At 43.5% G+C, this 17,370-nt stretch overlaps 1 long non-coding RNA gene across 10 annotated transcripts in view; it reads left to right on the plus strand.

The window, feature by feature from the left end:
• LOC105075977 (uncharacterized) overlaps window positions 1-17,370 on the plus strand; it is a 482,457-nt gene that overhangs the window by 156,813 nt on the left and 308,274 nt on the right. For all 10 annotated transcript variants that reach the window (XR_012504620.1, XR_012504616.1, XR_012504618.1 and 7 more), the window contains one exon: window positions 132-233. This is a non-coding gene — a long non-coding RNA (uncharacterized LOC105075977). The remainder of the gene's footprint in view (window positions 1-131; window positions 234-17,370) is intronic.

Below are 17,370 nucleotides of genomic sequence, written 5' to 3' on the forward strand. Positions count from 1 at the left end.
TAGTTACAGAGATGGCTCCATCTTTGTCGTGAATAAGTGGGCTTAGAATCACATCAGACCAATACACAACAAAGAGGTTAATTCATCTTGGGAAGGTAGCTGTGTACTGATCAGGAAACCTTTGGTTTCAGGTGAGTGAAGCCCAACTGTAGTCACTGGAAGAAACAGAAGGTTTTAACCTCCATCGTGGTGAGAGGCACCGGTGGATGCCAGAACTCCAAGGACATCTGATGGTAAGTGAGCCCCTCCACTATGTTGAGTTCATCTGGTTATGCCCTTGTCGTTTATGAATATGCAGACTGCTTCATCCTTAGTGTCTCCCCTGGCATCCATCCCTCTGCTTCATCCTCAGTGTTTCCCCTGGCATCCATCCCTGGAGAAGTCCTCAGCACTTCCCAGCTAACAGCATCAATCCCTCGGTCTCTCTGCTCATCATTTCAGTGCCTCATTAGCCAGAACTACTGAGTGCTGTCCATCAACCTTGAACACTCAAATGGCGATTACTTGACTAGCTGTTTTGTTGGAAGTTCATTATTAGAAAGCAAAAATTTACACAAAATTCGAATGGTGCACATCCATAGCAGTAAGATGCTTAACATTCTGTCAATGCTGGAGCAGGTCTTAAAACAAAATTGAATCTGTCAGCGTGTCACTTATGTCAAGAAAGACACAGATTACATTTGAATATTGTGCCTTGCATGCACAAAGAAACTGATTCTGATGTTTGTTTGCTAAAAAGTGTTCCCTATATAACAGAACAAAACCCTCCCCATTTCTTTTTACAGAGAAGAGAGTGAATCAAGTTATTTCTAATTAAGCTGAAAGCAAGGTGAAACTTTTTTTTAAAGGTATCCAAAGCATTGTTTCAGTAAATTTAGTAAATATATCAAGAGACATGTTTCATTTCAGGCTTCTTCGGAATTTAAGACTGTTCTAACTTACAAAGTTTATTTTAGCTGGAATTTTTGTTTTGAAATTCAGTAGTCAAGTTTGGGTATTGAAATGGTTGTCATTAATTGCATTTTGTCCTTGAGTCAGAAGATTATGAACGTGTCTTCCTGTTTGTTTTCCCGCATTTGCCATTGAGATGGGCAAATGATGAAGCATTGACTGAATTTATGTAGTTTTACTGTGATACCTATTTTTAAAACTCCAAAATGCTCAGAGTGCAGAGTTACTGACAATGTTTCTCCTTGCTCATGGAGGGGGGTTATGTGTTCATAGGTAATGCAGCGGCCTCAGGCATAAGTATGTCTTATCACTGGACTATTTTATTAGGCTTCTCTCAACAGTAGGTCCTTTTCTATTGAAGCAGAGTCGGTTTACAATGTTGTGTTAATTTCTGGTGTACAGCATAGTGATTCGGTTACACATATATTCCTTTTCATGTTCTTTTTCATTATAGATTATTACAAGGTATTGAATATAGTTCCCTGTGCTGTACAGTAGGACCTTGTTGTTTATATATTTTATATATAGTAGTGTGTATCTGCAAATCCCAAACTCCCAATTTATCCTTCTCCACCCACTCTACCCACTGGTAACTGTAAGTTTGTTTTCTGTGTCTGTGAGTCTGTTTCTGTTTTGTAAATGAGTTCATTATGTGTCATTTTTTTTTAGACTCCATATACAAGTGATATCATATGGTATTTTTCTTTCTTTCTGGCTTACTTCACTTAGAGTGACGATCTCTGGGTCCATCCATGTTGCTGCAAATGGCAATATTTTATTCTTTTTTATACCTGGGTAGTATTCCATTGTATAAATAAACATCTTTATCCAGTCATCTCTCGATGGAAGTTTAGCTTGTTTCCATGTCTGGGCAATTATAAATATCAACAGTAGATCCTTAAATTCAGTCACTTCAGCATGGTATCACAGGGTTGCTTTTGCTGAATACGTTGTAAAGAACTGGCATGGTTATGTAAAAAAGGTACAACCTTCAGCAGGGTATAAGGACAAGATCTGTCACTTTCTGTGTTCCTAGTTGTTTTCAGGTCCCATGATAGGTCCACTCATTACATATCCTCCGTCTCATCCTCTTTTTCATTTTCTTTGTGTTGGAGGGTTTAGGACTCTTACTACTGCTCCTACTTGATCTCTGCACATGAAACATGTTAGGACTAGGAGACAGAAGCCGGGTTGAGCTCAGAAGCAGTCTTAGTATCTCAGTCAGCCCGAGACCTCTGCCTAGAGGGGAAGCCATGCATCCAAGACCAGGTAGCTGAGATGGTGCTCCTGTGCGGATTACACATCCTCCTGGAGCCTTCCTCCAGGGCGCTGGGGACCCTTTCCCTGGGTGTCCGAAAACTACAAAAGGGGAATTCATTGTATCTTAGGTTGTACTTAACACTACCTCTGATTCCAACCCTTGGGTCCCAGAGTGTAGATGATCCCACCAGTCAGAGTGGGGCATTCTGGGAGTCAGAGAAACACAGAATTGGGGCGCAGGCAGAGAGCTCACCCTGTCCTTCCCCCAGGACCTGAGTGCACAGTTGGAACAGACAGGGGAGGCACCTGGAGAATCCCCCACCTTTGCATGATCCACAGAGTGAGGATGTGTATGATAGGAAGCCCACCTGAAAGCCTGTAGAAAAGGCCTCCTTACTGAAACAGTGAAGCAAAATTAACCTTGCACTTCTGGGGAGAGCAGCAGAGATGAGGGCCACTGGCTAAACTTAAACTTCAGGTGCATTTTTTTCTATCACAGCCCCTTTGACTCACTCGCTCAAGATGTGTGGGTGGGGCTTGGATAATGACGCAGATTAGTAAACTCAACGAGATGCTGATTTGATTTGCAGCTTTGCTCCAGATGTTCTCTCTTTATTTGAACAAATGAGAAACAACCTGACACCACGGGTTCAGTTAAAGATCTGCTATTTTTTTTTGTTATTGATTTCTTTTTTCCTTTTTTTTTTTTTTTTTTTTTAATTGAAGTACAGTCAGTTACAATATGTCAGTTTCTGGTGTACAGCACAGTGTCCCAGTCATGCACATACATACATATATTCCATATATTTTTCATTAAAGATCATCACCAGATATCGAACACAGTTCCCTGTGCTATACAGAAGAAACTTTTAAAAATCTATTTTTATATATAGTTGCTAACATCTGCAAATCTCAAACTTCCAAATTTATCCCATCCCACCCCCTTTCCCCTATAACCATAAGATTGTTTACTATGTCTGTGAATCTGTTTCTGTTTTGTAGATGAGTTCATAGTGTCCTTGTTTTTCTTTTTTTTTTTTTTTTTTAGATTTTTCAGAGTGATATCGTGTGGTATTTTTCTTTCTCTTTCTGGCTTCAACTTAAAATGACGATTTCTAGGGCCATCCATGTTGCTGCAAATGGCATTATTCTATTCTTTTTTTATGGCTGAGTACTACTCCATTGTATAAATACACCACAACTTCTTTAAGGATTTGCTCATTTTGACCAGTATTTCTTCTCCCAGTAGCCATTCTCTTCTAGATTGTTTATTCATATAAACCTAACCAACTTTTAGCAAACAAATGGGCATCCGGTTAGACCCTGCCCTGCCTCACTACTTTGGAGCTTGGTATACGTTCACATTGCTAAGGTCAGGCCAGTGGGATATAACAGTGGTTACATGAACAATTTCTGCCTCTGATTCTTGAGAAAGAAAGACAGATGCCTTTCATTCATCTTTCCTTCCTGTTGGTTTACCAGCGTTGACAAATGGAGCAGTTGTCATGTGTTGAGGATGGCAAGCTAACCTTCCCTCCCTTGGCCATCCGTCCACCTCTGGGTTCTTGCATGAGAGAGAAGCAAACGTCTAGCCTACTTGAACTTTTGTGTTTAGAGTCTGCGTTACAGTGACTTAACTTGCTTCACAAATATTGAAGAATATAACCCTCTCCATCCACTGAAATTCACGATTCCACATTCAGCACAGGGTGCTTGTTCAATCCCAGATGCTTTTGTTCCCTGGGTCACTTGAAGTCTCTCTTCTCTGGAGTGCTTGGGTTGCTCTGTGTCTCTCCCTCTCACTGTGCCTCTCTATCCTTGTGCAAAATCAAGGTGCACTTCCACAAAGGACTGCTCACACACACGCGTAGGTGTGACAACATTCACTGGTGTTCTAGATACTCCAAAGTTAAATATTTGTATCTTCTGTTATTTAAAATGTTCCTCAGAAGTAAAGGAAGAGGAGTTATTCTAGTCAGAAAACCTGATAAACGTGCCATCAGCCCAGTGATGGTCAGCACCAACCAGGACATGTCATGTTGACAGCGTGTAAGCTTGATATAATAGAATGAGAAGGGCACTTCACCTCCGTGGTCTCCCTCCCAAATACCCATAACCCCCATCTAATCATGAGAAAAGCACTGGAAAAACCAAAATTGAAAGACATTCTGCAGGCTACCTGGCCTGTATCCCTCAAAGCTGTTAGGATCATCAGAAACAGGGAAAGTCTGAGAAATTGTCACAGCCTAAGGGGGACCGAGAAGATGCGACCACTGAAAGTTGTGAGATACCCTGGTTGGGATCCCAGTGCAACGAGCAGACATTAAGGAAAAACTGAGAAAATCCAGATGAAGTATAGACATGAGTTAATCATAATGTGTCACTGTCAGTTCGTTAGTTGTAACAAAGTACCGGATGCATGCTGACGATGTTAACAGCCCGGGGAATGCTCTAACATTCTTGTAAATTTCCTGTAAATCTATGCTATAGGCAAAGATTTACTAAATGTTTTAAAAGTGTGTTTCTAAGTGTTTAAAAAACGTGTTTCAGCATTTTCTCTCTTGCTTAGAGTGGTTTCTTTCCATTTGAAGGGAAAGTTTAATGAGAGCTGAGAAAGTGCAGAATGCAGATGTAGGGACCCCTGGCTGTCTAGAGAGGACGAGTCTGGGAAGTAGCCTGAAGGTGAAGGAGAGGGTTTGTTTTGCTTATTTTTAAAATGAGTGTCTTTAAATGGGGGTGGGAAAGGAAGCATCGGAGGGAGAGCACAGAATTCTGGAAGGAGAACAGATAACGGATCTAGCAAATACCGTGAGACGTCAGGAATCAGCGGGCTCCAGAACACAGGCAGACAGTAGGCATCTTTGCAGTTGCAGTGGGAGATACGGAAGGAAAGATAGCCCCTCTCGTAGGTGAAAATGTCATTTTCACAGGAAAAGTCCCTATCTGAGAACTTCAGTTTCCTCTTCATAGGAAAGTCCACAATTCGGCTGAAAATGAGGGATATAATCATGGGACCTAAGGTTTAGGCATTGGAAAAAAAAAAAAAAGCATCATCTATGCAAAGACTCAGAAAAATGTGAGAAATGTAAGGATATATAGTAAGTGCCTAAAAACCTAGAACCAGAGACTGAGTACCACAAGGAGTTGCTCTCTCCTTGCTCAGTACTCCGTGTTTTGTACGTTTCTCCCTGATTGTTGGCTTCATTTGATGTACTGGCCACTTGCACTGTGTTTGGGTTATCAGGGTTCCTGCACCCCATTCATCAGGAGAGATGTGCTTGTGGTCTTGACTGGTGCAGAGAAATGGAAGCCCCAGTGAGGAAGGCTAGGCTAGGCTGTCCAGTCTGAATCTTGCATGTAATTCTAGGCAGGTACTTTGTTTCTCAGTTTTCTCATCTGTAAAATGAAGATACTATACCTCTGGAAGGGCAATGATAATTAAACAAATGCAAATACAGGACACGTACGCCAATATACATGGTATAGATCGGTTTAGTAATGGACTTCTGATAGGGGCGTGGGTGTAGAGCACGGGAGCTGAAGGCATTGGCTGGATACCCGAGGAGACGGGAGGTAGCTGGATGATGGAAGGGGGAAGGTGGAATGGAGGGGCTGCAGTTAGAAAATGTTTCCAGGAGGACGTGAGCCAGAGGAATAGAAGCACTGGTGGCCAAAGAGAGGAATCCTTGATACCAGATGTCTGAGCCGAAGGCATCCCAAATGATGACAAAGATTGAAGGAAAGACAGGGAATATTTGGAGCAGTCAGTGTCGGGGGACAGCCAAATGACAAAGTCATCGTGGTTGGTTTGTTCTGTCAAGGAAAAGGTTAATAGAAATAGGAAGATGGAGAAAGGAACAGTGCTCTGTGTATCAAGGAGAGGACCACAAACTGAGGAACAAGAGGAGATGAGGGCAAGTGAGAGGTCGGCTCCTGGTACCCAGGGAGCAGAAACAACACCACTGAGAACTGGAGCTGTAATCAACACAGCATTCACAGATTTTAACAGTGCTAAAAAGAAACTGAAGTTTACTGAAGATAGCACTGTGTCCAAGTAGATGACTTTTTGGAATGAGTTTGGTTCCAGATAGCCATCAGAGTGAAATACAAATCTGTATGTTCCTCTTAAGGTGTGACGTATGACTTCGTACCTGATACTAGACCCCCTTTGGTGGACGAGGAATGAGGGCGGTTGGTGTGGATTTCCGGAAGTTGGTGTACTGCAGTGTTCTCATTATCTGCTGGAAGCTTGATGATGCCTTTAACAGCAGAGAAATTCCGATGGGGCTTCATGTTCTTTCTCAGCTGCACTGAATTTTCCGTTGTGGGGGATGCCAGCCATCAGGAAAAGGGCATGTTTTGTAAGGACAGGTGTGGTTGCCAAAGCAAAATGATGATAATCGAATTGTGGTTCTCTCTCTTGTAACTTTAGTTCTGCCATTCTTCGTTTGGAAGGAGATAATATCTGAACCCTTCATTAAGTGATGGCTTCAACATTCACATGTCATATGACATTTTAAATCTTTCATTATGTTCTCAATGCTGGCTTTTAGTTAACTGTGAACTTGACCTGAGAACTACTGTTGTTTTCCTCTTCATCTTTTTGAAATCACTAACCATAAATGTGATTCTCTTTTAAGAGCCATTTATGCCAAGAGTTTTGAAAGATACTAATGTCACTAATCTGGGTGGTAATCTGGGTTAATTGAGCCTGCATTTTGACTGGATGTGGCATTTGTGAAAAGATCTTATGTATTGTCCTAGTTTGCACAGCTGTCATACGGTGTAATTGACTCACAATCATGTCTTTAGAAACTTCACTCCTTACTCCTGGTATAATAGATAATCTTGATAACACTGGCATTGAAAATCCTTTCCCAGATAGTGGAATGTAATCACAGAAAGCAGAATCACCACTTTACTGCCAGAGAGTGAGTTCACTGAATTTTCAAGGTCATTTTGCCCTTATTGAATTCTCTTGAAATTGCAAGCAAACGGCACCTAGATCTTACCGAGAGCTCCAACCCTGAGCGTGTGTGGAAAGTTGCTTTCTTCCGTTTCTCTGTAGTTGGAGTATGGAATTGAGGAAACTGAGTAGCTGGGGAGTCCTGCATCGGCCCAGGGCTTAGAAGCAAGGCGACTGGCAAGTTGACCTCTGGTTCTTTTTCCATCATGCGACTCTAGAATGTCTATGAAAAGACCGTGTGACCTGCTGCTGAGCCCAGTAATTGCTGAAGAAATCTGGAGTTTTATTCCCCCACTACTATTGGCTTCGGGTCTATTCCAGAACGAGCCACTTAGCCTCTGTGATGACATAAGCCCCTCATCAGTCAAGTGAGGGAGGTGGGTAATGATTACCTGCACTTGAGAGCAACTGATAAGAGTACTTGGTGATGAAGGGGGAGGGCGCAGCTCAAGTGGTAGAGTGTGTGCTTAGCATGCACGAGATCCTGGGTTCAATCCTAGTACCTCCTGTGAAAATAAATAAAGCTAATTACCCACCCCTCAAAAAACAAAAACGAGAAAGGAATTGGTGATGGATAACGTTTGGATTAAAGGTGCCGTGAAAGTTGCGAATTCAGCCCCGTTGTCAGCCATTTCACGGTGTCGTCATGTAAGCAGAGGAAATTGATGCCACTACGGAGAGGGAGGTTTGGTCCTCAGTAGGGTTTCTCGCAGTGTGGTCTTTGGTCCAGGAGTGTCAGTGTGGCTTGGGAGCTGGTTACAGTGCAAATTCTCAGGCCCCTCCTCAGACCTGCTGAATCAGAACCTCCCCTGGGGGGTGGGGGCAGCTTATCTGTAAGTCTCAAACCTCCAGGGATTCTGAGGCAAATACAAGTTTGAGGTCCACAGCTCTAAGCCAAGGGCCAGCAAGCCTTTTCTGTACGGGGATGGATAATATATATTACTGACTTGGCAGGCAGTGTGGTGTCTGCATCACCTGCTCAACTCTGCTGCCTTAGCCTGACAGTGGCCATAGACAGTATATGAATTAACAGACGTGGCTATGTCCGGTAAGACCTTTACACAAAAATGGGGGCTGGGCTTGGTCAGCAGGCTCTCATTCACTGACCCCTATTCTAAACCTCTCTTCCTCATTTTAGGTCATTTTGGCTTGTTTTCTGTGAGTTGAATTGAAAACGTTTATCTAACTATGATGTATTTTTAAATGATTCTCTTTGCCCAAAATACATTGTTTCTGAGTGCGAATTGAAAACATGATTTTTAAATTGGAATTTGTAACATTTTTGTGTGTAAACAGAAAAGGAGCTGCTTAAGGTAAAGTTAACTTAGGGAAGATAGATATTTACTTAAAACCTTAATGTATTTGGATTCATTACTGATACACAAGGAGCAAAATCTTCCTTTAGATCTTATTACTTATTTAGGAAAATCTATCATATGTCATAATCTTTATATTACAGTAAATTAACTTGAACATCTCCTAAGTCTAGGAGGGTTTCATGTACATCGCTGCCCTTGCCATGCAGCTAACAAAGGAACACCGGGGTTCATTAGTGAAATGAGACATTGGAAGCTGTATCAACACTGGCTGTTGACTCGTACACATGTCCCCAGTCATAGATGCACGTGGTATCCGGCAGTTTGGACTGAGAGAATGTATCAGCCAAAGGTTACACAGCTTCACGTGACTTTACAGCGCGACCGTGCTGCAGCCCTGTGTTGTAATAGGTGTCATTTCCGATTTACGGTTGCACAGATTCTTCTGGATCGTTTCAGGTGCTTAGCACAGAGCTGTGAATTGGTGCTGTAGCGTATTTCTTTTTCAGTGTAGATACATGTGCTTATTTCTAAGTCTCATCAGCTGCCACAAGGGTCCAGGGAACAAAATCTAACTGCCTCAGAGTGATTCCTAGGAGGCGTTTGGAATGGAATTTGATGGGATCACCTGCTTTTCCCGCCATGGCCATCTGGCCAAGCCCCCTGCCCCCCATCATTCCCTTTTGGGTTGTAATACTGTTTTACCAAACACAGAAACAGTAATGTAGAATCTAGAAACTTGTTAGTAGAAGGAAGGAGAGGCTCTCAGTATGTGTAACTGCCTTTTTTCCTAAATCCATAAACATGATTTAATAGTACCCCATGTGTGCATTTTAATAATATATTGTAAATATTTGTATATTTACACATGCAATAGATGGCGAATATAAACTGTTTTCTGCTTCTTCCCATGGCTTAAAATTAAAGCTGATATTTTAAGTGCAGTTATATAATTTATTGATACAAGAAGATTATTTCCTACACTTCTGTAAATTTACAGAGCCCAAGGTTACCATCAAACAGATGTGGATATCTTACAGTGTTAGCAGAGTCTTTTACTGAGAAGAAAATCACTATAAATATTTGCTGAGATCTTGAGTGAATGGATGGATTAATGAATGAATCAATCAATGAAGCAGTGGCTGAATTTAGGGCAGATCTTTTTCAGGAACATTAACTATAACATGTTTTAACAAACACAGCTCCATGTCACTGGCCCAAAATGATAGATAATTGCCCTGTGTTCATATGTGGAAACACGTTTATATTAATTTATACTATCTATGTATTTCTCTTGGTTAGTGTACCTAATTTACAGTGTATCTTTTTTCCTTCCTTCCTTTCTTCAAAATTACTATAAAAACCTGCTTGTTTATAATGAAGTTTCCACAGACCCTAAAACCAAAAAAAATAAATTAATTCTATTCCTGCCATATCCACAATTTGAAAATTGTTTTTTTTTGAATCATTTAAACCATGTTCTTCATCATTTTTTTCTAAATTTGGCTATATTATGCTTGTTTTTTAATATGTGCTTTTTATTTATTGCTTGCTAGGTTTTTTTTTTTCACATTTAAAAATTGGTTTAGAAATGGCATAACCCATCAAGACCTCAGTTATTCTGTAACCATTCATGGACACACACTCTGCTAGCCTCCTGTGGGTTGGGCTTGGTGTATGGTACAGGTGATTGAAAGCCAATTAGAACTTGTATTCTGGGACTGGAGAGATAGACCACACAAAATAGTCAGTTTTTGACAAAGGAGACAAGAATATACAATGGGGAAAGACAGTCTCTTTAATAAGTGGTCTTGGGAAAACTGGACAGTTACAGGCAAAAAAAAGAAACCCAAAAAAACTGGACCACAATACAAAAATTACAAAAATTAACTCAAAATGATTTAAAGACTTAAATGTAAGTCCTGAAACCATAAAACTCCTAGAACAAAATATAAGCCAGTACATTCTTTGACATCAGTTTTAGGAATACTTGTTTTGGATCTGTCTCCTCAGACAAGGGAACAAAAGCAAAATTAAATGGGACTAGCAGAAAAAAACAAACAAAAAAAAGCTCTTGCATAGTGAAAGAAACCATCAATAAAACAAAAAGGCAACCTACTGAATAGAAGAGGTTTGCCAATGATACGTCTGATAAGGGGTTAATATACAACATATATAAAGAACTCACAACTCAATATCAAAAAATAAATGATCTGATTGAAAAATGGGCAGGAATATGAGTAGATATTTTCCAGATAAGACTTACAGATGGCCAACAGGTGCAGTGAATGGTTCAACATCAGTAATCATTAGGGAAATGCAAATCAGAACCACAGTGAACTATCACTTCACTCCTGTCAGAACGGCTGTCATGAAAAAGACAAGTAATAACAAGTGTCTCTGAGGAGGCACAAAAAAGGGAACCCTTGTGCATTGTTGGTGGGAATGTTTTTTGTGTAGCCACTAGGGAAAACAGTATGGAGTTTCCTGAAAAAAAATTAACAGTAGAACTACTGAATGATCCAGCAATTCCACTCTTGGGTATTTATCCAAAGAAAACAGAAACACTAATTTGGAAAGATACATGCACCCCTATGGTCCTGGCAGCATTAGTTAACAATAGCCAAAACATGGAAGCAGTCTAAGTGTCTATCAGTAGATGAATGAATAATGGATATCCTGTTGGATAATGGATTTCCCATTTTGTGTTTATGTATATACACACACAGACACACACAGTGAACTACTGTTCAGCCATAGGAAAGAATGGAATTCTGCCATTTACCACAATATTGCTGGACTTGGGTGGGGGTGCGTGTATCATGCTTAGTAAAGTAAGTCAGACAGAGAAAGACAAGTGCTGTATGTTTTTACTTATACGTGGAATGTGAAAGACAGACCAAAAGGACAAATAAAACAAACAGACTCATAGACACAGAGAACAATCTAATGGTTGCCAGAAGGGAGGTGGGGTGGAAGGATGGATAAAACAGGTGAGGGGAGTAAGAAATACAAAATACCAGTTAGAGCAGGGAGGGTGTAGCTCAGTGGTAGGGTGCATGCCTAGCATGCATGAGGTCCTGGGTTCAATCCCCAGTGCCTCCATTAAAATAAATACATGAATAAAGCTAATTACCCCCCCCAGCAAAAAAAAAAAGCAAAACCAACAAACAAAATACCAGTTACAAAAATAAATAAGTCACAGCGATATAATGTACAGCCCAGGGAATATAGTCAATAATATAACTTTGCATGGTGCATAAAATAAAGTATAACCCAAGATTTCAAGTAAAGACACTAAAATTTCAGGGGCTTAAAGAACAAGCTCAGAGTTACAAATCATTTTTTTTGACAAGGCTGGAATCTGACTGGAATTTTTTCTTTAAAAACTGATATACCTCCTCGGATTTATCTAAGTGATCACACCCAGGAGAAAAAATAGTAATACATGAAATTGACCCAAAAAAAGAGAGGCAGCAAAGGTGTGAGTAGACTTCCCCATTCCCAGAGGGCCCTGTTTATCAGGCAATGCTCTGCCCAGCTAAATAAGGTCTGCTTCCGTGACTGGTTCACCAAGTGAAGTAACACGTTTCTCTGAAGGGTTTTCAAAGGGAAAAAATAAAGTAGGCCAGCACAGAGTGAATTCTGATCATGCATGGAGATTAGGAGGCTCTCTGCAAGTGGGTATGTATCTTTAAGAGGTGTCCTCACGTAGCGCCTGCATCAGCTAACAGAACTGTCAGTGCACAAAGTATACAACGTTGGCATCCACGATTTTTCAAATAAAAGGTAGAATTACGCATGCATGTGAAAATACAGAATTGCTCATGAATGTATCACCTATTTCAATATCATGAATTTCTGTAAATAAATAGATCCCCTGTGATCAGATCAACACAAGCAGGACTGTGACAGAGAGAGGACACAGAAGAAGTCGTGCGGCGTTGAAGGTCTTTGGCCACTGGGTGTCATGGTTTTCCCCGTAGTGTTTAACCCTTCAGCTGTATTTGAGGGGTTCCTCCACATATTTAACCGTCCAGGAATTATGTAGTTGTGTTGGTCACACTTAACGTTTTATTGCATCAAACTCACATCGGAGGACTTTGTGCGGTGCCTTTATGCGTGTGCTCGGGTGTGCTTTTAAAGAACTTGTTGCTGTAGCAGAGCTTCCATAGCGCAGAGACGCATTGACCGTATTTCGGCGTCTGCTTGTTCTTAGCCATGCCTGGTGTGCATACATGTGAAGGCAGACTTGTTATGGAAGTGTTCCATTAATGAGAAGCTGACAGCCCTGTGTCTTCCTTGTGGGTATGGTCCACTCTGCCAAGGCTGACGGGAGTGAGTGGTGGTGATGATGAAAGACAGGTGTGCTTGTCCTGTCACAGAAATGCTCCTGAATTTGCTTCAAAAGCCCTGTGCAGATCAGACGTGCCAGATGAGAAGACTTGGCCAAATGCTGTGAGGACACCAGGGAAAAATTCCTTGGGTTTTGTCATTTGGAACCTAGTTATTGCCGGCATGACCGAGGTGAATGTGACGAAGTGGTCGACGGGCTGAGAGGTCAGTACCTAAGCCTGTGACGGGGCGTGTGTGGGGAGTTGTTGGAAAGATGAAGATGGGCCCATGGAGCTGTTTCATTTATTTTATCTTATTTTTTCTCATTGCTCTTTAAAACTAAATCATTGAAAAAGTCCAACTTCTGCTTAAGTGCATAGCACTACATCTTGGACTGAATCTTTAAATGAGTTTTTGCATATTCTCATTGTTGTGGACATTTAATAAACGGCTTTTTTTGTGGGTCATGCTGATACCTTTGCTTTTGACACAGAAGGGTTGACAGTGGTGTCATGATTTTCAAGAAATTACTGAGAAAGCTTCAACAGGAAGACGTAGCAGAATGTGCGGCTTCATGGAATGTCTGCTTTCGTTTGAATGAAAGGAATTTTTCTGTTTAAATTGGAAAGACACAGCCAGTGCCCAGTTCTGTCGGATCTGTGCTCAGTTTTCTTTGTGGAGGTTGATGGCAGAGGAGGAATCAGAAATCAGTGACAAAATGGAGAGGTGCTATTCTTGGTTACAACTTTGAGTAGGAAAATTTTAAGAAGATAAAAACCAAGAGAAACTTTAAAGCACTCAGTAAACAAACCTTTTTAGGGCGCTTACTACTTGATTGAAACTCACGTCACACTGCTTTCAGGGAGCCATCCAGCTAGTGGGGAGTCAGATACTAAACAAATATTCACAAAGATACGCCCTTAAAACGTGACACATTCTGTCGGTAGACGTGTCCTGTGTCGGGGGCCAGAAAAGGTTTTCCCGATGAGTTGGTATTTGTTCATCAGGCCAGCGGGAGCAGGGCTTGGGACGAGGGTGGTGTGAGTTGTCCAGGGCACACTCCCAGAGCACACGGTGAATGGGTGGTAGAGGGACCGAGAGGCCGTCACGGAGTTAGAATGTATGGGATGGGAGCGGCCGGGCAGTACGAGCTGGAGGCAGAGCACACGGTAAATAGGGAGGGGAAAAGGAGGGCTGTCTTGTAGGGCTTTTTCGGAAGTACTGAGTCTCAGCCGCTCCTTAAGAACAAGAGAGAGAACAGAAACGCAAGAAGGGGACGAGGGCTGTCACAGCAATTGAGCTCAGAGACAAAGAGGGCTCGTGTGCAGGTGCCCTGTGGTGCGTGGAACAAGTTAGATGCCCTTGAGAGGTGGTCTGGGGACGAGCCTGACGGTACGGTGCTCACTGGTGTCTCGGTGGGGGTGGGAGAAGGCTGGGGAGGGGAGCCCTCAAGGGTGCATCTCAGGTCTGTGGTTTGATTAATTGGATGGGCAGGACGCTGTGGATGCTAGAAGGAGCCCAGCCTGGAGAGAAGGTTATGAGTCCTGTCTGGAACTGTGAGCTTGAGGTGTCCTTGAAACCTCAGTGGAGGTAAATATTAAGTAGACTTGGCTACTGGTCTGAATCTCAAACGAGAAAGATGAGCTAGGGGTGAAATGATGATTAATTATATTTGTCTGCTTGGCTGGGCCGTGGCGTCTGGAAATGTGGTCAAACATTATTCTGGGTGTTCCTGTGAGGGTGTTTTTGAATGAGATTAACATTTAAATGGGAGGACATTGAGTAAAGCAGATTGCCCTCCCTGATGAGGGGCTGGGGAGCTCATGCAATCTGTTGGAGGCCTGAATAGAGTAAGACTGGCCTCTCCTGAGTGAGAGAAAATGCTGCCAACACATGGCCTTCGGACTTGAGCTACAGTGTCTGCGCTTCCTGGGTCTCCAGCGTGATGGCCCGGCATGTGGGTTTAGAACGTTCCCTCCCCCTCTGTAACATGAGCCGGTTCCTTAAAATAAGTGTCTTTCCACATGTATGTACCTCCTGTTGGTTCTGTCTCTCTGGAGAAGCCTGACTAGTACAGACGGTAATTACAACATCGTGGGTGTAACTGAGTTGCTCAGGTGGGAAGTCGGAGTGAGAGGACAAGTCAGGGAAGTTCCAAAGCCTGAGGGCTCGCATAGCAACGGTCCAGTGTGCTTGTACTCAGCACTCCCTGTCTCACCGCAGAGAATTACTCCTGTGCAGACATTTCTTCCTGGAGATGCAATGGAACTGGATTACCCATGAGATCTTCCTGTAGTCTTCTGAATTCCTCTGTTCTGACAACAGTTGATGGCTCCCGTGGTGCAGTGTGACCCAAGAAGACAATTGACTGTTCTTTCTGAGAAGCTTCAAACTGGAGCTAAGAGTCACTTTTGTTCCTGTGCAGAGGTTCAGAGATAGGAAGCGTGGGAACTTGAAGGTGAGGGACACCTGCGCAACCGTGTTTCCAAGCTGGATCTGCTCATCGGAAAGAATAAAGCCCATGCGTGGAGAGATGTGGACACTCCTATGCTCAGGAGGTGGAGAGAGTCGGAGCCAAGGGGAGACGGCACAGACTGGCTCCTGGTGGAATTCCGTCCCCGGTGTCCAGCTGTGCCAGCAGCCTTCCTTCCCCTGCTGGTGTTGTTCGTTCCCCCCATGTTCTCTCCTTTTGCCTCAGATAGTTACAGCTGGCCTTCTGTAATTTGAAGCAAAAGAAACCAGAGATAGATGAGGGCGGCCAAGCCAACCAAGTAAAATGAGAAGGAACATTTGACTTTGGGAGAAGAAAGAAAAGCGAAAAGCATCCGTTGAGCTCTGCAGGATGGCTGTCATGGTGACCCTAGCAGGAGCCGTGTTTTGGAAGACAAATGAGTAGTGTGAAGAGAGAACGGGAAAGGGGGAAACGAAAACAGTAACTGAGGAAATTGTATCAGGAGCTGAGAAAGTAGTCGCTGGAGAGGGAAGTCGGAATAAAGGAGACGTTCCCCGTCTTTCCTTTTCATTTGTTCTTTCCTCTCCCTCCCTCCCTCCCTCAGTTCTTCTGTCCTACCTTCCTGCCTTCTCTCCTTCCTTTCTTGATGAGAGACTTGAAGATATGACATGTAGATGTTTTCCTGAATATTCTAGTAGAAGCGGGAAGAGCAGAGAGAGAAGGTGGAGTCGAGTGTGATGTCCCTGAGAAGGAGGGGATGGAATCCAGAGAGCAAGTGGGGGCTGCTCTCAGGCGGGGACATGAGGGGTGAGGAGGGGACGTGCCCTGGTTGGACGACTCCTGGACCTGGAGGTAGGGGCTGCGGAGTTCCTACTTGAAGGATGAGGGAAGGACTGTGTCCTCTGTGGAGACTAAGAAGTGAGGCAAGAATGGATTGGAGAGGAGTGAACCTTGAAAAGAAGAATGGTGAAAAGTGCTTATGGGGTTGGACGAAAAGAGGTGTTAGTTTTTCTGGCTATTTTAAAGTCCCTAATTGGTTTTGGTGATTGGTAGTGCATTGTTGTCTACCTGTCATTCGGGTGTGGGCTTCCCAGCAGGGGTCACCTAGCGGGGTGACGGGAACCAGAGTATGATAAAGTGCAGAGCCAACGCCAGGGGAAGCGATGCTGAAGATGAACGTTTGCTGTGACCTAAGTGCATGTGGAACAAGAGAAAACAAAGGGCAGTGGGTCCCGGGAACACGTGGGCCGGGTGCTACTGAGAGTGGTCGGTCAAGCGACCATGAAGGAAGGAAGGTGGAGGTCTGAAGGTGAGACGCTGCCACTCGCCCTTCGGAGAGAGCGCAGTAATGGAAAATAAAATTAGCCGGTAGATGACCACAGATGGAGTTCAGGTCTGGGCTGCTGCAGCAGATGCAAGGATGAAACAGAGACATGATGATGAGTGTGGCCTCAGTTAAAAAACATCTGACGTTGCAGAGGCCTAGTGCAACTGTGCACGCCGTGTGCACCTGGTACCCCAGCCCTTCTGTGCCCGGGAGCAGACAGATGGCAGGACTGCCACTGCAGAGGACCTTCCTCCCACCACTTCTCAGTTTACCGCAGGTTTGCTCTGATGGGGGAGTGACCTGCAGTCTGATGAATTAGGACCTACGTAAACATAGACCAGAAGACAGTGACAGCACAGTGGAGCTCGGTTTGTGCAGGGTGGCAGTGAGCTACTGCCGCGTGTGTTAAAGGTGTGCTCTGCAGCAGGGCCTGCACTCCAGTCCCACGGAATTCAGCTGCTGCCTCTCATAGATGTCCCAGAATTTTAACCTGGAATGCCCTGGCTGCTGCAGTATTCATATCTGGGTGTCCTTTCGGTCCTCCCCCAGGTCAGCTACAGTCTGACCTCTGGAACCGAGCTGAGCAGGGCTGTGTCTTCCCAGCACGGATACAGCCTGGATGTGTGTCTCAGGGAGGGTTCGTGTGGGCCTGAAGAGCCCAGACAGCCCGCTCGTGGCAAGGGGCCTTGTTGGGAGGCTGCGTTACATTCACGGACATGAGCGGGACAGCTGATAGAGGTGAGGAGACCAGAGAAGTCCGAGA

The sequence above is a fragment of the Camelus bactrianus genome, chromosome X, assembly GCF_048773025.1.
Source record: "Camelus bactrianus isolate YW-2024 breed Bactrian camel chromosome X, ASM4877302v1, whole genome shotgun sequence".
Taxonomy (NCBI): domain Eukaryota; kingdom Metazoa; phylum Chordata; class Mammalia; order Artiodactyla; family Camelidae; genus Camelus; species Camelus bactrianus.